Here is a 27,582-nt window from a genome sequence, read left to right on the forward strand (position 1 = left end):
TTAGTTATATCCAAGCAGTGCTGTCGGAGTTGTATATCCTCCTGGTATTGTCATTGTAGTAAATCTCAGGAACAAAACTTTTAGTCAATGCCACGATCCAACAACGTGTGTTCCGCATGCGAGCACATGTACACAGACTGACATCTGTCTCGAGTATGCAGCAAGCCATATATTGTATAAAATAATACAGAAAAAAGCACAAATACGACTGAGATGCCAAATTCAGCGGCTGAAATGAGCTGCTGAGGTAACATGACGGCTCACAGACAGCAGCGGCATACCTGTCACTCAAGTGGCCACGCCCTTAATTATGCAGAACTTTAAAGCTTAATATAATTTAAACAGATGAGCTATAAAAAAATTCACCCCCCTCAGAGTTGTCATGAAGGGCAAAATTCGCAGTATAGACCAAAACCACAATATGAACCAGACTGTAAACATGTTTTTTTCTGCTGTAAACTTGGCTAATTTAACATGATGGTCAATGAGATTCTGCTCACTTCTGCAGCCTGTCCCTAGCGGCCAGTCGATGAATTGCAGTTTAATTCACTTCCGTATTGGCTTCACGGAAACAGGGGGAGGTTGCCGCTTGAGAAAAACGCGTTCTGTGTGAACGGCCCCTAAGAACGTTCGCTGTTAGCTGTCATTCTGAACATGGTGAAGTTAACAACATCACTTAAAGAACCTTAAAGGGAACCCCTGGTGTTAAGATTGTATGGCTTAATATAACGTAAATTATGCCTCTTACTGAAATATGTAGTAGAAAACCCATGAAAGATTTACGTTATTTAAAAAATCCATGACATATTTGGACAATGGGCAGCGCCATTTTGTCAATGACGTCAAATGGTTGCTCTCGGTGAGCTACTGACACTGTCCTATTGCTATTTTTAACCTAACACAACTCGGAATATAATACACGATGCCACATTGTGCAGCTTTTGGTTGTAATTTTCATTCGATGAGCCACAAGAGAAGTGATATAAGTCATTACTTCTTTACTAGCGATAAGAGGAGAAAAGAATGGGAAGTTGTGAAGAATGTGGACGAATAAAACTTCCTAACTGCATCTTTGTTCTCTTCACTTTAGCCCTGATGCCTAAAAAGCCCTGTGGCTTTTTATCTGTATGCTTTGGTGCAACGGGTAATCTAGTAACGCATACAAGTCTTAATATCCGCGGGGTTCCGATCAGCCTTTTCAATTTGAGCCAGAGCGCAAAATTAGTGAGGATGAAAACATCGAAGACGTGCAATGTCTCTGTGGCTATTCAAACTACTGTAAAAATCGTCTGATCACCTGAATGCATTACACACAGTTAAACATGATGAGAAGATGCTGCCGTTTTATCCGATCACAGATATCTGGTGCATCACAGCTCACACACACTTTGAGGCAGTCTGTCTCAATCGAGATGTGTTATAGGCTTACCTTCGTCAGTCTTCACGACAGGCACGGCATTTGGTTAAAGCATACACTTATATCCATCAGACTGTAAGCTCTTTCAGCTGTGGTCTACTAAAAGCCTCAAAGGCACTATGGCTTGTGAAGAGAACAAAAACGCAGATCTTTAGGAAATTTTATTTGTCCACATTCTTCACAACTTCCCATTCTTTTCCCCTCTTATCGCTAGTAAAGCAGTAAAGACTTGCATCACTTTTCTTGTGGCTCATCGCCGCCCATTGTCCAAATATGTCATGGATTTTTTAAATAACGTAAATCTTTCATGGGGTTTCTACTACATATTTCAGTAAGAGACATCATTTATGTTATATTAAGCCATACAAGTCTTAACACCAGGGGTTCCCTTTAAACGAACCGTCGTGTCATCAGCGGGAACGTGATGTGCATGATCACAGAGGAAGTTGTTGTGCGAAAGGAAACTTCTTAGTGACGTCTGATGCTTTGATCTGCATTACAGCAGCCGATGCCTCAGGGAAAGATGTGACCGGTGCCACACGCCCATCAAACACTTCATGCCAGCTGCTTCACTTATCTTTTAGCACTTGTGCTAACAGATCTTGCTATGTTATCAGAACGTCACAGCGCACCGTTTGGACGGATATTGTGTTTGAGTAATTGATGAATGTTGGCGTCAAAGCACACATTGCTAGACACAGTGCCCACATGCTGAACGACAGTGATAAGGAGAGTTGTGAAATAACACAGAGCTATTTCTGCTTGTCTAGGCTTCTATCAAATGAGCTGAGCTGAGTGTTTGTGTATGGCACATATGGCTACCGTGTGTGTGTTGGTGTTTATGTTGGAGTGTATATGAGGGCTGATAGTACATTGTTGTTTTTGGGTGCTGGTGCGTGGAGCGAACGTCTCTGTCAGCCCATCAGATGAAGTTCCTCTGATCACTAGCAGGAACGAAGGCCTCTGCTGAAAGGAGCCTGTGTCTTTCTCTCTCTGACCCTCACACACACACACACACACACACACACACACATACATACGCTTACTCAGAGAGCAGGGGGCGCCAAGAGCAACATGCTTCATTTAGAGATTCACTGCATCTTCTCTGGTCCAGCGAGAAAACACAGACACAAGTTTGTGTTACTATCTGGGCCACCCCGTGCCCTCTTACTCTCATTCTCTCACACACTCTCTATTGCCGCGTCCCAATTCGCATACTGTGTCCATCCAAAATAGTATTCAAAATTAGATCCAAATAACAGCATGTTAAAATAAAGGTGCGTTCACGACACAGCATAATTACCGTAATTACAAAATTCTGACATGTCCTTCCAATTTGTAAACTCTGAATTTCTGAGAGCTCAAACTTTTACCACCTGACTGCTGCATCATATAATTCCGAGTCTGGGAGTGGGAACTGCTCCGAGTAGATCGTCATGGGTTCTCATCTCATAATTACAGTAATTATGACATGGCGTGAACACAGCATGAGTATCCCAAAGGTGCCCGAATGGTCTATTATTTCTGGAGCAAATTCAAAATGCAGATCCATTCATACCATTACGGCTAATACTGCCCACAACCAATTGCGCACTGGACAAGAATTCAATCGACCCTTCGCCGGGAGTTTGATTGACAAGCGATCTAACCAATCAAAACACCGAATGCGCCATTTTGTCCCACAAAGCAGTCAGGAATTAGAAGATTAACCTCGGTGGACTTGAACTTGAAAAATGATGTATATTTACGTCTTTCCGTGTTTTAAACAACATTTCTTCTAATGTTCATTCATGTTTATTTGATGCTATAAATGAACTAGTAGGAAGAGATGATCGGTTCACAAGCCTCTTGAGCTGAGGCGCTACAGCGCCTGTCACGACACATTAGAGAGCCACAAAACGGTTTTTATTGTTCGAATTTCTTAAAAAATTACACAATTTGAAAGCTGGGACTTTGTTTAATATCATAAGTAACCTGCTCTGTCTTGTCTGTCGACGTGTTGTCAGTGTCCTCTTTGCTCCGCAATGTATTTTTCACTCTGTGTGGCATGACAGCGCCATGGTTTGTCGGACAAAGCAACAGTAACTAAGGGGGGCGGGTCTTTGCGAAGGGTCAATTAGAGCAACAAACATGAATAAAAATCAATAAAACAAAACAACAACAAAAAAAACTAAAATATGGCGGATGTGTGAGACCTCCGGTAAAGTTAAGAGGTTTAGATAAACGTGAGTGATTAAGTATAGGATGATTTTGTTATTGCATAAATGTAGGACAGTGAACTGATTTTACATGTTCTAAAATATTCCTGGATCAACATCTCTGTTGATCCTGAAACAACATTCCAATCAACCAATTAGATTTTTTGGACAAGTTTACAGTTTATGTCAAGTTTGGGCTGGAAACCAGGGTTAGGTGCTTCTATATTAGTGCTATTCACCTATCATTTCCCTCTGATTTTAGGGATAACTTATGGATAGGGTTAGATCTTAACTTTTGGACAGGAATGTTGTTCCAGGATCAACAAAATATGTTGATCCAGGAAAATGTCTTACTTGGCAAAATCACAATGACTGATTAGGACCCCGACACGAAGCATGTAACACGACTATCTTCCACACAAGTACAAAATTACACACAAAATATTGATTTGAGTTGAAATATTTTATTAGTTCATTAAATGCAAAGCATCCACAAAGACAAAACCTAACGAAGGAGTCTAGATGAATGAACACGTTCAAACAAGATGGACATTTAAGAGGGTAGGGGACCTGCACGCATTTTTCGATCGAGGAATCGTGCCTGGAATTCGGGCCCGGTGACTCTCACGTTACCTTGAGACCCCAGCCTGGATATGTGCCCAAGGTTCCTACCACTCCTTTCAGAGATCAGGTAGTGAACCTGAAAGCGCTGCCTTTGGAGGAGTCTTATTACCAGAGGCGGACAGTAGTGAAGTATTTGTGCTCTGCTTAAGTACATTTTTCAAAGTACTTTAAGTACTTTATCAGAGTGTTTTTCTTTGGAAAACTTTTACTTCATAACATTTCAAGGCATAATATTGTACTTTTTACTGCACTATGATAAAGTATGAATACTTGAAAAATGTATTTGAGTAGAGTACAAATACTTCACTACTGTCCGACTCTGCTTATTACACAGATCATTTTCACCACATATATAATGACAGGGACATTAAATATTAATTTGAGAAGAAACGTATATAAAAATCCCATACCCGTTTAATATCTTATAATCCATTACAGTGTACAAAACAATTCTCATTCTAGAAACAAGACGAACGCTTCAGCAATATTACCACAGGCCTATTAATACTGAAGTCCTCCAGTTTTATTAGGGAATAACTGACCTCGGAATGTCATGACTGACCAGTCACAACTAAGTATATCCAACCTGATGGAAAAGATTTATTTCATCTGCAAAAACGATGTGAACTTTTATAAAGATGCATTTGGCCATTAACATTAAAGGTGCCCTAGATTGTTTTTTTACAAGATGTAATATAAATCCTAGGTGTCCCCTGAATGTGTCTGTGAAGTTTCAGCTCAAAATACCCCATAGATTTTTTCTAATTAATTTTTTTAGCTGCCTATTTTGGGGCATCATTAACTATGCACTGATTTTTTCAGCACGGCCCCTTTAAGAGATGCGCTCCCTCTGCCCCACGAGCTCTCGACTATATATACATCGCATAAACAAAGTTCACACGGCTAATATAACCCTCAAATGGATCTTTACAAGATGTTCGTCATGCATGCTGTATGCATGCTTCGAATTATGTGAGTAAAGTATTTATTTAGATGTTTACGTTTGATTCTGTGTGAGTTTGAGGCTATGCTCTGTGGCTAAAGCTAACATTACACACTGTTGGAGAGATTTATAAAGAATGAAGTTGTGTTTATGAATTATACAGACTGCAAGTGTTTAAAAATGAAAATAGCAACGACTCTCGTCTCCGTGAATACAGTAAGAAACGATGGTAACTTTAACCACATTTAACAGTACATTAGCAACATGCTAACGAAACATTTAGAAAGACAATTTACAAATATCACTAAAAATCTCATGATATCATGGATCATGTCAGTTATTATTGCTCCATCTGCCATTTTTCACTGTTGTTCTTGCTTGCTTACCTTGTCTCCAGCCGTTAATACTGCCTTTCCTTGTCTAATGCGTCGAATGGGCTGGCATTATGCAAATATTGGGGTCATACATATTAATGATCCCGATTGTTACGTAACAGTCGGTGTTATGTTGAGATCCGAGTGTTTTCCAGAAGTCTTTTAAACAAATGAGATTTACATAAGAAGGAGGAAACAATGGGGTTTGAAACTCAATGTATGTCTTTTCCATGTACTGAACTCTTGTTATTCAACTATGCCGAGGTAAATTCAAATTCTGATTCTAGGGCACCTTTAACTTTTGTAGTGTGAATGTAATCCGGACTTACTACATTTGTCATGTTGTCATTGTCGTGTGACCTGCAGCGTCAGTTACTTACTTATTCTCAAACTATGTTTTTGTTATGGTTTTCTTTTGTATTTGTGAAGCAACGGAATGAATTTGTCCTCATGCACCCCACAGAGAAAGACTGTATCCCATGAGAAAGCCATAGCCCACTGGTAAAAGCCCTGAAGGCACACAGGATACAGGTGTCTGCATGCAATTTAAAGGTGTTGAAAGAATAACAATGTTTACGTTATTATTAGAGATGAAAGAATGAGTGAATATTCAGATGGAAGTGGAATGGAGTGAACAGGAAGTGTGTGTTGCATGTGACCGTAAGATATATTTTCCATAGATATTGAATGACATGACAGTGGTATGCATTTCCTGTCCTTGAGCCAGACAGTGAGAAAGAGACACTACGAGAGAGACGCCATAAACACAACAGTACTGCAGTGACGCAGACTGTAATGTAAACACACACCCCATCCCGATGCTCATCAAAACACAGGTTAGTAAACACATCTGCCCGTGTTTGTGGTCTGTGTAAAACAGCCTCCACTGCACCTGCATCAGTATTTTCCTGTAAAGATATCTAAACATCTGTATACATACATTTACATGATGAGGAGCAAAATTATGTACACAATAACACCAAAAACAATATCTTGTATGGCTCTCTGGAATACTTGATTCTGATGCATCAGTTGCAGCAGTCTCTGTAAACCCGAATAAGTTGGCAAAACTCAAAAGATTTGAGGTAATCAGTTACATCAAAATGGTTAAGTTAAGAAATTCAAAGTTTTAGGAAGCAGAACTGGCAGATTATTTTGTACTCATTAACCCTCAGGGGTCTGAGTGATTCTAGGGCCCTTGAGATGTTTTGACATGCCCTGACATTTGTGCTTATTTCAGCTACTATTGGCCAACATGTAATTTTGCAAACTCTGCTACAAAAATATGTGAGCAAAATAGATGTACATGTTTGCATTTTTTTTTTTTTAAATAAAGATTATGCGTGGTTAGTAAGTTTTGGGGAAAGAAATGTCCTTGCAATAAAGCCAAACTTTGCAGTAAAATATCCAAAAACCACTAGGCCAGTGTTATATATTTTGTTCACTTGAGTACTTACAATATCCCAAATGTTTGCAACTATTTGTAAATCATGAGAAAATTGCAATTCTAACCAAGGCTCCAGGACGTGTGAGGAGTCGCCTGTCAATTGCGTCATACCCGCGTTAACCCTCGGTCTGCCTCGGTTTACGGTTTTATTTTGTAGAAACCATGGAAACACCAAAGACGCTTTAAAATTTACATGTTTTAATAGGCAAGGGAACAACTGTTTTGATATATTTATAGACAGAAAACTAATTATTGTTATATAGCTCAACACGTTTAGTCTTATTGTTTAAATCTAATTTTCTTTTTTTTTTTTTTTTTTGTGAGTACCATGCTTTACCATGCCTCAGAGAAAAACACTATTTTGTCAAGTAGCTAACATAGCATAATCAGATTAATCAGACATAATCAGACGTTTTCAAATTAATTGCATGCCATTTATCAACACAAGCCATCCAGCATTTATTAAAATGATATTCTAAAATCGATCTATCTTACTGCAGTGTGTAACAGTGTCTCACAGCAGCCGCAGAGAGAATGCACAGAGTAACGTTATAACATCATTTTCAACACACTGAAATGTATCTAATATGATAAACAGATCTGTGTTACCTCATACTCATGACCAGAATAGCAGAAGTGGCGCCAACGACTGTGTCATAATAAAAGTTCTGCTGCTCGTGAGGCGTGTGTTGCACAATCACTCCAGCTCCTCGTTCAGCTCCCACAACACTCAGTCCTGCTCTGCTTCATACTACAGTAACGTTAATAATCGCATCCATGAACATGATTTCTTCCCGAGTCCTCCTGATTATTTTCCACCATCCGCTGAGGTGAAGACCACATATCCCAAGATTCCGCTCTCAAACTTGCCGTCATCAAGCTACGCCTTTGTTTTGAATAGGCCTCTAGCGACCTCTAGCAGACAGAAATCATACAAATTGCACCTTTAAGCACTGCTTAATCTCCAACTTTATGTTATATAACACATCGTTTTAGCATTTTGTCTTCTTTTCGAGTGTCATGGCAAAGTATGCTGGGAAATAAAAATTCAGTTCTATTTCCCAGCATACTTTGCCATGACACTCAAAATTTAAATTTAACCCTTTGACGGGTACGATCACACCGGTGTGATTAGAACGTTCAGCGCATCACGTGATCAACTGCCAAATTCAAATGTGTGTGCGCGCTTTGACTGGCACTAAACCAGAGACGGACGCGCGCAGCTCTTTTCATATACATATGCAGTGTTTTCAACCAAATAATGTTTAGTTTAGGTATCAGACATTTAAATACACATGAGTGCTAACAAAATCATATATTTAGAGTTTGTAAAATACACAATGATGTCTATAGAAGCGGAAATAACAACCTTTCTATTATAATTAGACGACACGTTTTATTCGTAACAGATACACATTATGAAAGTAACTTTAAAGCTTACTCTATTCTTCCCCAGTTCACCGACTCACTTAGTTTATCCAACAGATACGATTCTCTGTGCGGCGCAAACTAACATGGCGGCGCCCATCGAGCATATGGCTCATCTAACATGATCCTAACATGAGGTGTTTAAACAGCAAAACACATCGACTTTTACATATTTGGCAATCGGAATATCAGATACTTCATGCTATAGTTAACAAATTTGTGAATATTTTGAACAAAAAAGAAAAATCAAATAAAAGCAGATCATCAGTCATACAGTGCTGCGGTGTGTTTACATGAAAAGCAATAACGCGTCACCATGGAAACCATAAAGTGATACGTTCTAAATAACAGTCGCCTTAAAAAACCCATGCTGGGGGGGTCAGCCAGAATGCTTTAAACTTACGTGCAAAAGGGTTAAGTTTGTCTAAATTAAAAAAAAAAAAAGTTAATAAAACTCAAAACAATGAAACAATTCAAATGTGTCAGTTTCGTGAACTCAAAAGAAAAATAAAGTTTTAAATACTCATAAAAGTTCATTTGATTTAATTTGTTTAATTTAAGTTTACCCGACTCAAACCAATTAATTATTTTAGGCATTACAGTGTTGTGCTTTTATATATCTCAGATTCACTCATTTGCACCATCTAGTATAGATTTAGTAAAATGACCTCACAAGACACAAAGAGCTGCATGACAGAGAATTTAAAATAGAGGAAGACATGTTACACTGAAGCTAAGTATGGACTTGCTACTTACAATAGATACACAGACACATTGCTGTGAGCATGTAAGATATTCTGCTGCTGCATAAATAGACATACATAAATCAAGTAGCAGATCTAGGCAGGTGGAGCTGGGGAGGTGGAGGGGTTCAGAGGAAGTCTGCAGGACCAGCTTACGGTAAACACTGAATTTAAATGCTAATCAAGCAATTTCATTGGCTGTAGAATCAGCAATTGCCCTGTGGTAATGGTGGGATTGTTTGAAAATTGGATGTAAAGGACCTTTTAGCTTGTGCCATCTAGAGTTTCATGACTGAAAAAAAAAGTGACATGATGGGGTATAGTCCATCTTCTTTCCTCCAGAGCCCATCACCTCCTTCACTTTGCCTCCATACAGGGCGATGCTCTTCTTTTCTACTGTTGCTCAGTCGGACTCATAGCTTACAGTGCATAAATTGTAAAATGTATTAATAATTTACAGAAGTAAAAAGGAATGTGCAACAATTTGCTATCTCCAAGAATTCACCATTGTTCCTTGAGAACAAAGTAATGCTTCTGTGGAAGATGGATGCGGGTGTATATCTGTTTGAACTGACACTGCTAGAATAGAGAGCAGATGTCTCCGTCTGGCAGTGTTTGGGCTGGCACAGAATAAAGTCTGACTGTCAGCATAAAGTCTGGTCCTCTTTGCAGGATTTTCTAACCGCCCACTTAAACAGGAATAGACTTTCTGTCCCACAGGTAAAACAACAAATGACAGTTAATTTTGTCCTTATGTGCAATTTACGCTGAAATTCTTTTCTTAGTATTGACCCAGTATCATACCTAAATATTTTTAAACATGATAAATGTACCTAAAAAGCTGAATGGCATAATAGACTTGAAAGTTAAAAGACTTGTTTTAGAGAATACTAAATTACGTGTATTTTTTCTTACCCCATTGGCCTTTTGTTTGTTGTTGTTTGTTTTATTCACAAACTAGAATTTTCAATCTGTCCCTCACATGGAGTATCATATGTTCCCTTTCGAAGGGAACTCCACTCTGCGTTGAACAGAACGCATTGGGGAACCGTCACGTGACCCAGGTGTCGAAAGCACTATCCAACAACTCCAATTGCTATTGGCCGGCGACAGCCTATGACGTCATACGGCGCGACCCGGATGTATAAAGGGAGCGCCTGGAGAGACAGTCACTATCTTTTTCGTCTTTCGGTCCTGTTCTGTCTGATTGCATCTATACCATAAGACTCCGGTAGGGTTTTCTATATATACCTTACAAACGTTCATGACAGTGTGTTTATCCGTGTCCCAAGGTTTGACACTTGATATACGTATTTTTCTGAGCGTTTTCTGTCTGGAGAGGAGCACGCATACACAGTGTTTGAGGGCACTGCTGTGTGTCTGTCTGTTGTTTACTCTGTTTTCGTTGGTACTCTTCCCGAGGGAAGAGCTGTCTGCATCTCTGCCTGGTGGTTCTGGCCCCTGTTTGTGCTAAGGCTTAACGGTGGCTGCAATCATAGGGTTTGCGGAGGAGCTCGTTGGGAAGTTTGAGAAAGTTTTATTCTCTCAACTTCCCTGGGGCTGGCGAGAGCACCCGGATGACGATGACGTTCGTGTTTGACGTCATCGCGTCCGGCGGCGAGCGCTCCTCTGGCGGGTGTATGCGAGCTGCTGTGTGTTTGGGACGCGCTTCTCGTCGGGCTGCGGCTGCCGGGAGGGCGCGTTAAGAAAGGGGCCGCGCGCGGACGGTTCGGCGAGCGGTTCCTTTCTGTCCATTAATACGGCAGCTTCCATACTTTCCATTCCGTTCTGATCTCCGCTTTTGAGATCGGTGAGGAATGGAAAAACCCCTAGCCATTCAGATTTGTATCTGAACCCAGGCAGACGGGAGGGGGAGGAAGAGCGAGTGAGACGGGTGATCGATTGTAAACACTGTTGCGTTTGTGATCTCCCAGCTAGATAGGGCGCTTTATAGCTACCCTCTCCTCTTCTTCTTCCACCTCCTGTGTGTATATGTATAAGCATATGTCATGCTCAGATGCTTCTTATGGTCAGACTGATGGCTGGGCCCCATAGTCATTGTTTCTATCAGCCCGCTGTTTCTGTTTGATAGTAAGAGGATCTTTTAGCTTAAAGAACCCTAGATTCCATCCTTTTATGTAAAAAGGAGCATTAGGAGTTTTTGGTTTTTGAGCTGCAGGAGGGTCTATATTTTGTTCATTTAAAATAAGACCTTATTTCCTGTATAGTTTTCTGAGCATGTAGTCAGGAAAATTAGGGGGTTTTTGGCATACTGAAGTTGATAGTACTTGTCACTTCAGCTAATATATAGATGTTTAGGTCGGCCTTTATCGGCCGCCTGACATTGTTTGCTTGTGAGCTTCACTTTCTTTCTCTTATCCATGAGATTTGGAGGTGAAGCCCGGGCTTCACTAGGCTTGTGGCCTTCCTAGAAGGCCCGTAGCTTAGCGGCTAGGCTAGAGCTAGGTTTGGTTTGTTATTTACATAACCTTATGTTTACTATCCCTGATTAGGTTGTATAGTTCCTAGTTCTGGCCTCCTCCCGAGGGAGTTGTTAGGCCGTATGCCATTATCCCCTTGCTTGTGTAGGCGCAATTGTGAGGTTAACAGCTAGGTCGTAGACTGTTTTGACTCCCTGATGCTGTCTCTCAGGTGGTAGGCCCTTATCTTTGCGTAGATAAGTTATGCAGGTTTGCTAGGCCCCACTTCCTAGAACTTTCGTGCTAAGGGAAATGAATTCCTCTGAGCCACTTGATATTTGTATTTATCAAGTTTGATTGGACGATGCTAGTTTTTAGCCTTTCGTCTTCTAGGCTTGGAACAGATTTGAGGATCTGTATGGGAATGTTTTTTCCTTTTAAATGGCATGTATTTCAAAGTTTTATGTTACTTTGAGTTCTAGATTTTTGCCCTACAGTTTATATATGTGAGCTTACGTATGCTGCCACAGATTAGCACCTGTTCTCTTAATAGTAGGCCCCTTTTTGCTTTAAAGCGGCCTCTATTTGAGAGGATGGTGACTACATATTCCCCAGTTAAGAGGTGTATTTGTGTCACTGAGTGCATCACCTGTTGGATTGCATACTCAGGGTAGTTAGAACCACTTTTTGAGGAAAGTTGGTATCTATTTTTAGCTCCCTGGTGATCTTGTTAGCGGTTATATTGCATATAACTCGGATTGTAGGCTTTATGATATTTAGCCTCCTCCTAGTTAGCAGTTGTCATGCTGATTAACTGATCATGGTTTGCTCACATATGTACACTACCACAGGCCCTGCCATGTGTTGGTAGGCTTTGAGGTGGTAGGCTTAATTAGCCTCCCTTAGACCACATTGGCTTTGTTTGGTTCCCCTTAGTCACAAGAACTTAGGGTACTTTGCCTGTTTGGAAAGTGTAGCCTAGCACAGGTAGCAGTTGGCTTCCCATAGTTAGTGGGTTAGAGCTGGTTCCCTGTAAGCTTGGTTCCCTGGGAATTCACGAGCTGAAGCCACGTGTCACTGGATCGGCAGGCCACTTCAGGCCTCCTTTTTAGTTTGCACGTTGGCACAGATTGTGTTTTTCTGTGCGGCTCTGGAATGAGATGTCAGTAGTGAAACCTTACTGAGGTTTGGTTTAACCTATTGTTGCCTCTGAGTCGATGATTCTAGTTGAGCTAAGAGCCACCTAGCGCTTAGGTTGGATCTTTGTGCTCCTGGAAACGGCCACGAGACTTATGCCGTGTGTCCTGAAGGATGCTAGGCCTGCGGGCCGCCCTTTTTGGATACACTAGTGTTTGTTTAAGTGTATTTCTCTCTGAGAACTATTTCTATACACTTTCGTTGGCCAGGGGCCCAAGTGGTAGATTCAACCCCCTCTTTTGCGGGCTGTTTACCAGGCTTGGGACCTAAACACTGCCACGAGCTGATGCCACGTGTCTGTTGAGGTTATAGGCCTTCCAGGCCTTCCTTAATACGTGTTGGCGTACGCTGTACTCCTCTTGCTTAAAGAGTAAAAGGTGCTTTTACTGAGTACACTGCTCGTCTGATTGTGTTGGGTGGATTATCATAAGAGCACTGTGCAGCTTTCTATTGCTGCCATGGAAGTTGTCTGTCTGCCTCCGGCTTACACAGATGTTCAGAATGGCTTTATCAGAAACAGGCCTCTTTCTGAAGTTTACTTCTGTCTTTATGTATATAGAACTGTTGTCATGTTGTAGCCCCTCTCGGGCCTCCATGAGTATGTGCTCTTGGCATAGTCTACCTGTTAGGTGAGCTCTGCGCTTCCCCTTGGGGTTTGTAATAGTGCTTAGCTCCCTAAGCTGATTATGATGGTTCGGCCTTGACCAGGCCCTGTCTTAAGCGTCAGCCCCAGGCTGGTTTGTGCTCCCCTTTTCAGGGTTTTCAGCGCACAGCCTCCTCAGTGCGTTAAGCAAGCACTGGGTAGATCCTAGGTTGAGCGGATTTTCTCCTCTCGATATGAGGGTTCATAGCACTCAGCTGAGTTCTGCTCTCCAGGATGCCCGTCTCTACGCGTGGGTCTGAGCTGGTTTCTGCCTTTCTGCAGTCACTCTTACCTACTATCTTCCTGAAGAATGCGTTTTAGAGGCTCTGTATTCAGACAGGGTTGGCCTGAACTGAGTCTGTTCCCTGAGAAGACCAGGTCGGCCTCCCTGGTGGCAATGAGGGTGACCTTGCTCCCCTCATGAGTGACTGGCCGAGGTTCCCTTTGGTTCCTTGGCCACATTCCCTTAAAGGAACCACTTTTCTCACAAGAAAATTGGGTTCTAGATGCCTTAGCGTTTCTCTAGGCTCTATTTGTTAAAAGAGAAAGGTAGAAGCCTGTGGGAAGGTCAGCTTGGGCTGTTGGCCAAAGGGAATGCTGTCACTGACAGCCTGGTGTGACCCGAGGGGGAGTTGCTGGGCAGTTTGAGAACTGCCTTGAGGTCTTTGCCTCAGCCATATTTTTTGGCAGGCACTCCCCTCCAGCATGGCGGCATGGGTATATCGTTCCCCAATGCGTTCTGTTCAACGCAGAGTGGAGTTCCCTTCGAAAGGGAACGTCTCAGGTTACGTATGTAACCATAGTTCCCTGAGAACAGGGAACGAGACTCTGCGTTCCTTTGCCATGCTTCAGGTTGCCTGCCTTCAGAACAGTCCCTCAAGACGATAAGATAGTGACTGTCTCTCCAGGCGCTCCCTTTATACATCCGGGTCGCGCCGTATGACGTCATAGGCTGTCGCCGGCCAATAGCAATTGGAGTTGTTGGATAGTGCTTTCGACACCTGGGTCACGTGACGGTTCCCCAATGCGTTCTGTTCAACGCAGAGTCTCGTTCCCTGTTCTCAGGGAACTATGGTTACATACGTAACCTGAGACGATTTCAGAGGACTTGGAGCATAGCTCAATTGCTCATTGTGTCGAATTTTATTAGAGTTTTTTTTGTCGTTTTCAGAGCTTGTAAGTGTCATATCATTATACAATGTCATTCTACAGAAAAGGCAACATGAGTTTTCTTCAGAATTTCTCAAATCATTCAAATTTGGAGTAAAGGATAGCAGGTTTTCATTACCAAGTTAGCCATTTCTTTAATGGGAACACCAGTATCCAAAACCCAACATATGCTGGTCTTTTCTGAAGGGTTACGTTTCACACACACACACAGCTGTCCACTCCAGGGAGAATGATGGATAACAGTTTGTTCTTTGCTTTTATGAGTTTCTGATGCAAGCTGTACTACAAAGTGTAACTGAAGTCTAACAGCTATTATCTTGGCAGAATCAAAGAGGACTCCCAGCATTTAAGGACGGGGAAACATAATTCCTTTTATTCTCTCTGTTCCCGGGCCTGTGGTTGGAAAAGGCTTCTGGTAGAAGGGCGTCCTTGTCTCTGGGGCTCGGGTGGAACATGTGAAAGACGATACCCACACGCGAACTTCAGCACTAGCCAGACTCGAGAGAACAAGAGTCCAATAACAACACAAGAACGGCAGTCTCAGAAAAACACACATTCACACACCATAGCGTGCACTTAGACATATTGAATCCTTTCACACATTGAAATGATTGTGGCTTTATTAAAAAAGTACATTATGGGGATGCCAAAATAAAGTAACTGCAAAACTTTCTTTAGAAGATTAAAATTTCACTATTAACTCACCCTCAAATCAATTTAGGGTACGTTTACACAACAGTGATGTAGTAAAAACATTTTTCCTTTGCATTTTTCACATATATTCAGCATTGTCAAAACAATCCTTGTTTACACAGATTCTAAAAAATATAAAAAATAAAAAACGCACGTATTCTCATGAGATCACGTTGATATATATATAGCAATATATTTGGTAAGTTGTTTCGAACTCAGACAAACGTTGTTTTTGCCTGATTTTTGTTCAAAATGACTTCACACCAGTTCGTTCTTCGATTTTGCTTGAAGTGTAATGTGGGCCTTTAGGGTGAACTATCTCTTTAACCGTCAGTGCCTCGCAGGCCTCCCACACTGGCTCTCACGTACAGCAACCTGAGATCTCTGTGAAACTCTATAATAAAGAATTAGATTAAATACAATCTCTCCTTTTCTCCCCCTCATCTGCTCATTTACTGATGTTTCTTAATCTAATACTTTCTAGGCCTCCATCCCAAAGGGCCTATCAGCTTTAAGAAAGAGCAGACATTATACTGTCTGCTTGGCTGGATATTGCCATTTTGATGGAAGGAACCATGTGATTTTAGCATAGCTTTGAGATTCTTCAATAACTCAAGAGAATGACTTGCAGCTTCCCTGAAGATGTTGATTAACCGATGAGATGTTTGTCAAGGGAAAATGAGAAGAGATAAACATGGATGTGTTATCGCAGGGAAGTTTGAATAGCTTATTTCCTTTTTTTTTTTGTGCACAAATGATTCGTACTCAAGTTGTTTATACATGTCTTCCCCAAGTTAATGCACATGTAGGAACACAACAACTTCAGCTCTGACTGTGTGTGTGTCTTTTTTATTTAATGCTGGTGTGAAGTACATCAAGTCCTCCCAGAACTCACAGGAAGCGGTGTTCCTCTGAGACAGAGCTTCGTCAGCTTTGGTGACAGCCAATAAAAAACACATTTGGCTGTGTGCTACCTCTTGCATGCATAAAAAACATGTTCACTTTATTTAAATCAACTATAGTTTGGCAGTGCTCGATGAAGATTGATAGTTGTCTTACATGAGGGTCACTTTCTGATTTTTCCCAATAAACAAAATTTTTTTGAAACATTTGGATTGAAGAAAGGACAAAATGGTATATTTGGTGATAATTATAAATTATATACCAAAATATATATTTGGTATATAATGGTAAACAATAGTATATTTCTTAATAACTTGCTGGGGTTTTCATGATAGAATTTTAAAATGGTAATATCCACTCAAATAATAGTAGAGAAATTATGTTCATTAAACTGTGACAAAGCAAATCTGATTTGATCTTTTGGTCACACTAGGGCTTTTCACACTTGAAATAGTTAACCCTGCAGGGTCATTGTAAACCCCGGGGTAAATAGAATCCTGGGTTATCTTGCTTTTATTACACTGCACATAATCTACCCGGAGTTAACAATTAATCCTGGTATATTCATAAGCAGACGTTTCACATTGTATATTATATTGGTTAATGTTCTTATTTGCATATTTGCGGTGTCCGCGTTGATTGGATAAATGCAGCACACAACCTTTTTAAATAGCTCTAGCATTGCGCGTCCTCGTATTGCTGACTGTACTATTGAGTTTGTACAAATGGACTTTTCGGACTATACAGGTAAGAATGAAGCGTTCTTTTCTTCACTCAAATTGACCCTTTGCCGGGAGTTTGATTGACATGCAATAACCAATCATAATGGCGAATTCGCCATTATGTCCGACAAAGCAGTCAGGGGAGTTAGTAGATTAACGTTGGTGGACTTGAACTGAAAAATGTTGTGTACTGACGTCTTTCTGCGGTTGAAACAACATTCCTTCTGATGTTCATCCATGTTTATTTGATGCTATAAATTAACTAGTAGGAAGAGATGATCGGATCACGAGCCGCTTGAACTGAGGCGCTACAGTGATCTGTCACGACACATTAAAGAGCCACAAAATGGTATTTATTGTTTAAATTTCTTTAAAAAAAAAAAAAAATTGAGAATTTGTTTCATATCGAAAGTAACATGCTCTGTCTTGTCTGTTGATGCGTTGTCAGTGTCCTCTTTGCTCTGCAATGTATTTTTCACTGTGTGAGAACATGACCTGTGGCGTGAGAGTGACATGGCTTGTTGGATGTAGCAACAGTAACTAAAGGAATGGTCAATTGTCGAGTTTTTTCCTCTCAAATGCTGAATTTACTGTTTATATACAATGCACGGTTTTTCTCTGACTTTCCAAAACAGGCAAATATGAGGCACACAATTGGTTGTCTGTTGCTAAGTATCTAGCTGTAACATTCTAAGGGGCTGTTCACACAAAACGTGTTTTTTTATTCCATTGCCTAGTTTTCCATTGTTTTTATATGTAAACACGCTAGATAATTCCTAGAATATGAAAATCAACCGCAGGCGGTAGATCCTTCTCCTATTTGGCACCTAAACTCTGGAACAATCTTCCTAGCATTTTTCGGGATGCAGTCACACTCTGTCAGTTTAAATCTAGAGTAAAAACGCATCTCTTTAACCTGGCATATGATCCTCAACTGGATGGAACTGAAATAAATACTTTGAATGTTGCAATCCTATTGGACTTATGATAGCAACCTGATTCGTAACAAAGCACTGTTCGCCAGAGGAGAACTGGCCCCCCGACTAAGCCTGGTTTCTCTCAAGGTTTTTTTTTTCTCCATTTTAATTCCTATCTGCCACTGGTTTGCCACCTGATGTCACCTGTTGGAGTTTGGGTTCCTTGCCGCTGTCGCCTTTGGCTTGCTTAGTTGGGGACACTTGACATTTGACTTGACATTTGATATTCAACAGTGCTTTGATCTGCCTGCATTGACACTATTCTTTAAGAGCTGCTGTGCAGCAAAAATTATATATCAGTTATCACTGTAAAGCTGCTTTGACACAATCTACATTGTAAAAAGCGCTATATATATAAAAGGTGACTTGACTTGACTTGGCTAGAAGTACGTGTATGACCGCTGCGCTCACATCTTGTGTCTTTTACAGTACCTCGCACATGAGCGCCACGTTTTTAAGACGCTGCGTCAAGTTAACAGATTTTCAACTTTTACACGCAGAGCCACTCATAAATGTCAGTATCAAAACAGTGGACCAATCAGAAGAACTCAGAGGCAGGGCGTTGCAAGCCTCTGTTTACGGTAGCAAGTTGCTGTGGCAACTGTTTTGTTTGTTTGTCATTGCCATTTTGCATCACATTTCAAAAGTGCATCTCGAGACCCTCGCACGTTCTGTGCTGCGCATTATTAAAATCGCATTTTTAGACGCAAAGACGCGTTCTGTGTGAACGGGCCTTAACACTGCATCGTTTCACAATGTATGAGTTTGGCACCACAATGCTTCAGAGCAGGGTTTCATAACCACAGGTAAAATGTGGTACTAACTCTGCTTCTAAATTCCAAATGTGAAACATTCCTTTACCCGGGGTTAAAACGGTGTTTAGAATGACGATAACCTAGGTTAAGCGCAGTGTGAAAAACCCTAAAATGTTGTAGTGCAAAACACTTGTGCTGCTATTGAGGTGGGATGGGGTAAGGTTAGGACAGGTTTGGTGGTATGGGTTGGTTTAAGGGTTGGTTAAGCGGTAAGGGAAGGGTCAACAGTGCAATTATAGATGTAGCCTAATTACGGAAATTAATTACAGCACTGAATAACAGGATTATTAACATATGGATAGTATATATCAGTGGTTCCAAAACTGGGGTACGTGTACCCCTGGGGGTACGTGAGGTGACAAAAGGGGGTACGTGAACAAAATGCTGACTAGTTCATTTAATTCTACATTAAAATAATATTAAAATAGAGCATGTATTTCTAACTGCCAAAATGTCGTAAATCCAGTACATTTAATCAAATTACCTCATCATTTGCAGTCAAAAATGACTGTATCCACACAAGCAGCATGCATATGATAGATTGCGTGCCGAATCTGCTGCCTTAAATCGTGCTAAATTACTGTCGTTCTCGACGATGCACCTTTGTAAAAGTGGGGATTTAGCACTTACCTGCATGAAGAACAAATATAGACACAGATAATGAATTAATTTCGATTTAAGACTCAAACTTTCTCCGGTAAAAAAACATACCTTGTGTGAGTTCTTGTATTTAATTATGACAACGAGCAAGAATGCAATTGTTCCCAAATATCCACATGACTGCAAACGTGACATTATTATACAACAGGTCAAAAAACAAAACGTACATTTTAAACACAGTACTGCCAGTATTTACTCTATTTTGCAATGAAATAATAACGAAAACCACAGCAGAACTACAACACACGTCTGTGTTTCGCGAACAATTCTGCGGCTTTGAACGAATTGTGAGAGTCGATTCAATGATTCAATGATTCATTCACAGCCACTTGCTTCGTTACTGAATGAATGACTCGATGACTCGCTCATAAAAACAGTGACTTGCTGCCACCTACTGCCGGTTTTAGTTTAATATTTAAAAGTTTTACTTAGTTTTACCACCATGGCATATTTCTCTATTGAACATTTTTATTTAAAACATTATTTATTTTATAAAGTTATTCATAAAGGTAAAAAAATGCACTGGAAAAACAATTTAGGGGGCAAATATTGTCCCTTTAATAGTAAAGGTGTGACTGCAGTCGAAGTGGAAGAGGGGGTACGCGGAAGGATGGTAATGCCTTCAGGGGGTACTCCACGCTAAAAAGTTTGGGAACCATTGGTATAGATAATAGTGTGATTTCCAGTTTGTAATGTAATGTAATGTTTAAAATAGTAATGAACAGAGCATTTGTTTGATCTAAAATTGATTGTAACAATTCTTGAGTTTTTGTCTGTGCATGTCTGATTGACAAAGTCATACTAGGACAATTACTCTGTTTAACAACAGCGTTTCCTTTCCCCTAAAGATTATACATCATTTTTGTACTGTAATATGCAGTATTGTAATGCATAGTATAGATTGCAAAATTACAATCACAGTATAGACTATTTTCGGTGTGTAACTCAGTGCAACAGTGTTCTGGGTTACACTGGGTTGTCAGCCACATGTCTCTAACTCTAACTCTCATTAGAGTATTAGTAGACTATTGGGTTAGGGTTAGGGTTTGGGTTAGTAGAATAAGATGACATGGAGTTGCAAAGTTACTAATATTATAGTCAGAAGCATGTCTAAATACTGTAAATAAATTGTTACCATGTTCTGTAACATTATTGCACTGCTTGGGAGAAAGCTAAGGTCCAGGTTGTCTGCCAATGAGAACGTTATGAAGCACAACAAAACACAACTTGTATTAACGTTATTATCCCACAATGCAGCACAAAATGGCTCTTTTTTCAGTAATTTGACAGAAAGCATGACCTATCAATTTCACAGTAAAATTCTAAAATAAACACTTTATTTTAGTTCTTGTGTTACATGTACTTACTGTAGTAATAACAGTATATTATGCATAATTACATGCAGCTAACCTTAAACCAAAACCTTTTCATAACCCTATATAAATACATGTTGAATATTACTTAGTACTTGAACACTATAACAAGGACACCTTATAATAAAGTGTAACCAAAAAAAATCTGAATATTTCATTAAGAGTTGGTAAGAAATTACAGATAAATGTTTTAAAATCCTGGCAATATTGTTGGAAAACAGTGCTGGAATTCACTTTGACTTGTTGACAGTGACAGTGTAAGTCTTGAGTAATATTGAAAGTCTATCCAGTAAGAACGAGAGAGAAAGTGAGACAGCGAATGAGTGGAATGATTTATCACACCATCCACTTCTCCCCAGGACCGACAGTTCTCCCTCCCTTTCAACGCCCCCTTGTTTATCTGGAGTTTGCTTTTCCCCAGCTGATCTGCACTGGATCACTGCCTGTCACTGTATAAACAGAGCTTTTGTTTAACTAACCGTCCTTATATCCCTCCCACAGCTGTGGCTGGGAAAAATTCTCAGGTAATCCTTTATGTTCAGGAAGTATGCAGGTGAGCACATGCGTGGAACGCGAACTCCAGCCGTGTCCGGGCAGGCCTGCTTCCCCCTCAGGATGCTTCTGTGCTCCAGTCACACACCTGTGGAAAACAAGCCTGGCATTCCAAATGATCCCTGTGTCTTCCCGGTGAACAACAGAACTGAGATGTATAATTACAGGCGGCGCTGTCAGGTGGCAGTATTGTCCCAGTGCATTTGTCTGCCAGTGTGTTGTCTCAGGCTGAATGCCCATTAAATACTCATGGACTGATGGATAAAAAAAAAAAAAATGGCAAGAGCTTCCAAAATTGCAAGTCTTAATCTGATTGGCTGGCCTTACTCAAAAGTCAGGGTGCACAGGCCTTTTTAACTCTTCTTGTTTCTAAATGCCTTTTAAAATATTTTTAAATACAATGCAGTAGAGCTGGGCAATGTATAGAATTTTCAAAATATATAATAAAGAGATATATCCAGTGTTAGCGTCAATTCTGGCAGGTCACGTCAGTCAAGCTCGCATCAGCTGAATCACGTCAACCTATAGGAATACGACGCCTATCACAGCATCCATATATAAGCTCCTCAGTATTATCAGCAGCTATCGCATTTCTCAGGAGCTAATTTCCCTCCTCCATCCCCAGCTCCTCTTCATCAGTCAGGATTTGGTCTTATGGTTTCCCTGAATCAGACTAATTCTTGAAATATGTCTACACGTTAAATTATTGACATTAATGATATCTTGCATATGTTGGTTCTGCTCTGTTTACCCTAGGGAGGTTATTGCTGCTCTCCCTGCTCTTACCCATGCTAGGCTGCATGGATGCGCGGGGAGTTCTTGCCCAGAACAGAACCATACGATAGTGGTCCTGACAGAATTTAATAATGTCTCTTAAAAAATAGTATGTTTGATTAATTTCCATGAATAAATAGTTATAATAAATAATAATAGCAATAAATATATATTTTTTCAATATTAATGAATTATTAATTACTTAAATATATAATTACCAATTTTTATGATTTTTATGAATATTTAATGAGTAAAATGTAAGCATGCACATATTATATATATAATCATATTTTTATATATGTATATGTATGAAAAACGGAAAACAATAGTTTATGAAATTTCAGAGCAAATACATAAATGCATAACTCAAGATATACTGTATATCAAATATAGCATTAATATATTTTTGAAACTATTGATTATTATTAAAAGGCCAAAAAGAAATGAGATTTAATTGATATAAACTTTTTGGGTAGTTTAAATTGATATACACTTTTTTTTTTTCAGTATGAACAAGGCATCATTCAACATATATCTGTATCAGTGGTGTGCAGTGGTGTTCTGAAATGAGGAGGCACATTTTATTATTGAATCAATGTAAATTCATGTGCATTACTCTTAACGTTGACACGTCTCCCTTGTTAAATGAACATTACTTTACATTACATCAAAAAAGAAAAAAAGAAACCAAATGCAATTCTATTTTGTAATTTTACATTAACAATGTATTGTGACAAATGTTCTATTTATCAAAACAATCTCAATCTCATCAAGTTAGTGTTTTAAGCATTTCTACATTCATTCCAAAATAATAACTAAAGGCTGTAACAATTTAAACAATATAATTTATTTGTGTATTGATGTTTTTTTTTTTTTTTAATATGCAACTTAGGCTATTTTGGATCATCAGTCATGCTCCGTAAACACCGTCTGTCACAGACACGAATATGTATCTTTAATTTCAACAAGCTGATTGCACTAAAAAACCTGCAGTCATCATGTTTTCAGTCCATTTCAAGTTTGATTGAAGCGGTGATATCTAACTTGGTGATCTGTTTACTTACTTTTCAAATAGTCTTCCCATTGACGCCATCATTTGTTCATTCAAACTGACGCGTGGAGCGTGCACAAGAGGCGGGATTTATCGCACAAACCAGTCATATCCAATCATAACCAATTACATCCAATCATAGTGCGATGGAGACATTGCCTCCTCTCACGTGTCTTTCCCCCATTCATTCTCAATCACCCCCCACAAAACCCACCGCACGCCAGGGGTCTGATGATTTTATATGAGAGCAAAGGGAGGCATGACTCCTGCTTAACTTTACCTGCGGGTGTCGCTGTTGGGCAGTGCTCCTTTAGAAATACCAGTGACTTGCGCTCTTTGTAATGTCATAATTTGTAATATTTGTGTTGTTTTATATGTAATATAGATTAATTTCTCATCCTATTTTTTTTTTTTTTTTTTTTTTTTTGAGGAGACACTGCCTCCCTCGCCTCCTCGGAGGAAACGTATAGTAAAGTTATGTCTCTTAAATAATTTTTCATTGTGAACAGATGAACAGTTGAAACATTCTACAGTTGGACTGCTACTTACTTACACTACACAGTCTACTCATTGTCTACTAATTTCTTCAGTGTTGTCTGTACAATGTTACATGTAGACTGCTGTGCTATTCTTTGAACGAGGTACCGTTTCATTGCATGTTGGTATACTGTATGTATGATTGGTTTCAGATTTACTGAAAGAAATGAACTATGGCACATGTCTGCCTTTTCTTGTGTTATTGGGCAGTTCTTGGCTAGAATAATCTACAGTGTAGGCTAGACTTTATTGCAATAGTCAAAAGTCTCGTCTGCAAGACAAATCAATAGGCCTATTTAAAATCAATGTGTGCTTTCCATCAGCGAGGCCAGCTGAATAGCAGTGAAACACCTTTCTAAGATGACCATTTACAGCATCCTCTAATAGCGTTCAGTTGCCTGTAAGTGCTCGTATAAACTTTACAACCTTTCCTTTACTCGTTTAGTGACATATAACACAACCCATTTTACAGAGTTGCTATCATTTGAGCTGTCTCCAGTGAGCACACACACACACACACACACACACACACACACACAGCTCCAGGCTGATGATAACAGCTGTAATGACTGTGTCCACACCCCTGTGGAGTTCGTCCAGTCCTTGAAGTCGATCCAGCTGTTTGTGGCGAAAGGCTGCAATCCTTCAGCGGCATGTCAATGTGCAGCACCTCAGAAATGCCTTTCTCACATATACATCAGTGTTACCTGACAATAACAGCAGCACAGCACTTCCTCTGAGCGGCCATTAATATGGGATGGGGAAATTATTATATTCCCTTTATTCAAATGAATTGCTCTGTAATGGGACAAGGAAAAATGCATTCCCTTTATTCAAATGAATTGCTCTGGACTGGTGCTGAAGTAAAACATTTGAGTATGAGAGACATTTTAGGACTGCTGGGGATCCATTGTACAAGTAGATTTTTCTTTTACTTCCTACTTCTATTATTTATTTGAAAAAACAACATATTATCATGTAATTTGATACAGTGTTTTGTCCATTTTGGATTAAAACATAATTCTTTCTTTCTTTCTTTCTTAATAAGAAAATCATGAAATCTGCTGTACACTTCAGGCATAATCCCGCAAGTCAGACTTTTTACCGCTGGCATAAAGCCTGGCAGGAATTGTAGCTTATTCTGCAACAAAGTGGAAGCTCATTTAAATTCTCTTCGTTCTCCTCTGTAGACAACAGCGAAGAAATTGGCGGAACCAGTGTGTTGACTTTGGTCAGAGTTTCCCTCCATTCAGAAGTAATAAACACTGAACATTTCAGACACACAAATACGAAAACAAAGCAGAATATAATATAATAATATAATAGAATAATATAATATTTGTGCTCGAGGCATTTGTTGGCCAGCTTTAAGGCATGAGTCTGGACATTCTCAGTTTTTTATTAGGACACAATGCCAACAAAGATTTGACAAAAGGTTTTTCTCTCTCTCTTTCTGAACAGTTGTGAAAATGTGCATTGCATACAAGTATCCATGTATTTTGACAAAATAGCATATAACTCCCAGAAATAAAACACTGGATAAAATGGCCTGGACATTTATTAGTTTCAGCTACAGTAAAAAAAAAAAACATTTGTCGATATAAGGGTCCAGAGTGGCTAGTGGTCAGGGGCCTAACAATCTTAATGAGCCCCTTTCTGTTACTAAAAAACAGCCTTCTTTCATTCAATGGACAATACGCCTTTAATGAACTGCATTTGCCCTTTGTTGTGTTCAGTTAGCAAAAAGTCAGTTTAAAATGTGTTTTTGAACTTTCTTTGAATTTATTCTGCTTTCTGTAATAATGGTATGCAAAAATGAGCCATATATTATGATATATACACTTTGGAAATATACACTTTTGGTTGTCCCACAACCAAAAACACATTTAAAAATTTAAAAAACATTTTTAAAAAAGTATTCACATTTTAGATGTTTATTAAGATCCTTCTATTATCTAATGAATCCCACAATAGTATTTTAAAGGTCCCGTTCTTCGTGATCCCATGTTTCAAAGTTTAGTTAGTGTGTAATGTTGTTGTTAGAGTATAAATAAAAACTGTAAAATGTTAAAGCTCAAAGTTCAATGCCAAGCGAGATATTTTATTTAACAGAAGTCGCCTACATCGAACGGCCAGTTTGGACTACATCCCTCTACTTCCTTTTTTTTTGACTAGTTTTGTGACTTTTCCGGGCAAGGTTCGCTAAGCTGCTGTCGAATCACAACACAGGAACCGCTGGCACAATCAGAACTCGTTACGTATTTCTGAAGGAGGGACTTCATAGAACAAGGAAGTCATCAGCCCGTTTTTATGACAGTGGAAACAGCGGTATACAGATAAGTAAATTATGTGAAAAATACTGTGTTTTTTTACACGCGAAACATGAACACATGTTATATTGCACACTATAAACACAATCAAAGCTTCAAAAAACCACGAAAAACGGGACCTTTAAATATCAGTGAGCTTATTATATATAAAATCATCATTTATTGGGTACTTTCAATTGGGAGGTGGCTGTCCCGAACCCTAACCCCTAAATTTCAACTTGTGAAAATGATATTGAAATAATTTTTGCAGTTTTTGTTTTTAAAATATATTTTAAAGTTGTTGTTTTTTTTAAAGTGAAGTTAAAAAAAAACATATTTTTTATTTTTTAAATCATGAAACTTTATGTAAAAAAAAAAGTGTTCCGCATTTTCACGTCACTACCGAAACAGTGTATGTTTTAGTCCAGTGTTTCTCAACCAGGGCTCCGTGGACCCCTAGTGGTCCTTGACGTAATGCCAGGGGGTCCTTATAAAATATCTGAATATGAATATTTGTATATTTTGACATTTGATTTTGACATAGTAGTAAATTATACTTGATTGCATTTGGTCATCACAAAGACATTAATGATACCAAGATAGCCAATATTATTCTGGGGTCCTTGAGGACGGTTCTAAATATGACAGGGGGCCATTACTCAAAAAAGTGCTGATTTTGATTTGCACACCCCTAATTTTTGATCAGGAAATATTCCTGTGTCCCTCCCTCTCATAGCCTCTCTTTCATAGTAGATAGGTACCATCATTTTGAGTTAAATGTGTTCAAAAGTCTGAAAATATGTGTGTAACTTTAAGGAACGTCACTATTAAACACCTTTTTTTCCTGCAATTAAGCAAACTTTTTGGGGTGTTATTCCATAAAATGTATATTTTTATGTGTACAACAGTTTAGAACTGTGTTAGCTAACCATGTGATGATTAGCATCTTTGAGCTAGGCTCAAAAGTATCTACAATTGTCACTACGGAAACAGTCACGACCGAAACGTGGTGAAGTTTCGGTTGTGACGTCATTGTTTTTGAGAGTAATTTAATAAAATGTTTTTTTTTTTTCTGTGTACAACAGTTCAGAACTGTGCTAGCTAACCATGTGATGATTAGCATCTTTGAGCTAGGCTCAAAAGTATCTAAAATTGTCAATACTGAAACAAGTAATGACCGAAACATGTCATCATTGTTTTGGTAGTGACAAAAGGGCATAATCATTTATTTGGAGGAAATAAATAACATTTTAGTACAGTTATGCAAATCATTTGTATTTGAATAAGTGTTTTAGCATGTGAGTTAAAATTCTGTAATGTGATGTGTTGGTAGCCACCACATCATGGGATGTTTTGTCAAAAATAAAGTATATTGACTTATCAAGTAAGATGTTATTATAGTGTTTGGTTCAATGTATATTTAAACAAATGAATCCTTAACTTTAAAATCAGTATGATAAACTTTGTGTTTTACAAAGAGAGATTGGATTCAAAATACAACAAATCTCATGAATTATACTTAAAATATTGTTAAAATTGCAATTGTTATTGATTTACCTGTGAAAACGTCTTTTAAAAATAGAAAAATATATATTTACAAGGTAGATGTAAA

The sequence above is a fragment of the Megalobrama amblycephala genome, linkage group LG1 (genome assembly GCF_018812025.1).
Source record: "Megalobrama amblycephala isolate DHTTF-2021 linkage group LG1, ASM1881202v1, whole genome shotgun sequence".
Taxonomy (NCBI): Eukaryota; Metazoa; Chordata; class Actinopteri; order Cypriniformes; family Xenocyprididae; genus Megalobrama; species Megalobrama amblycephala.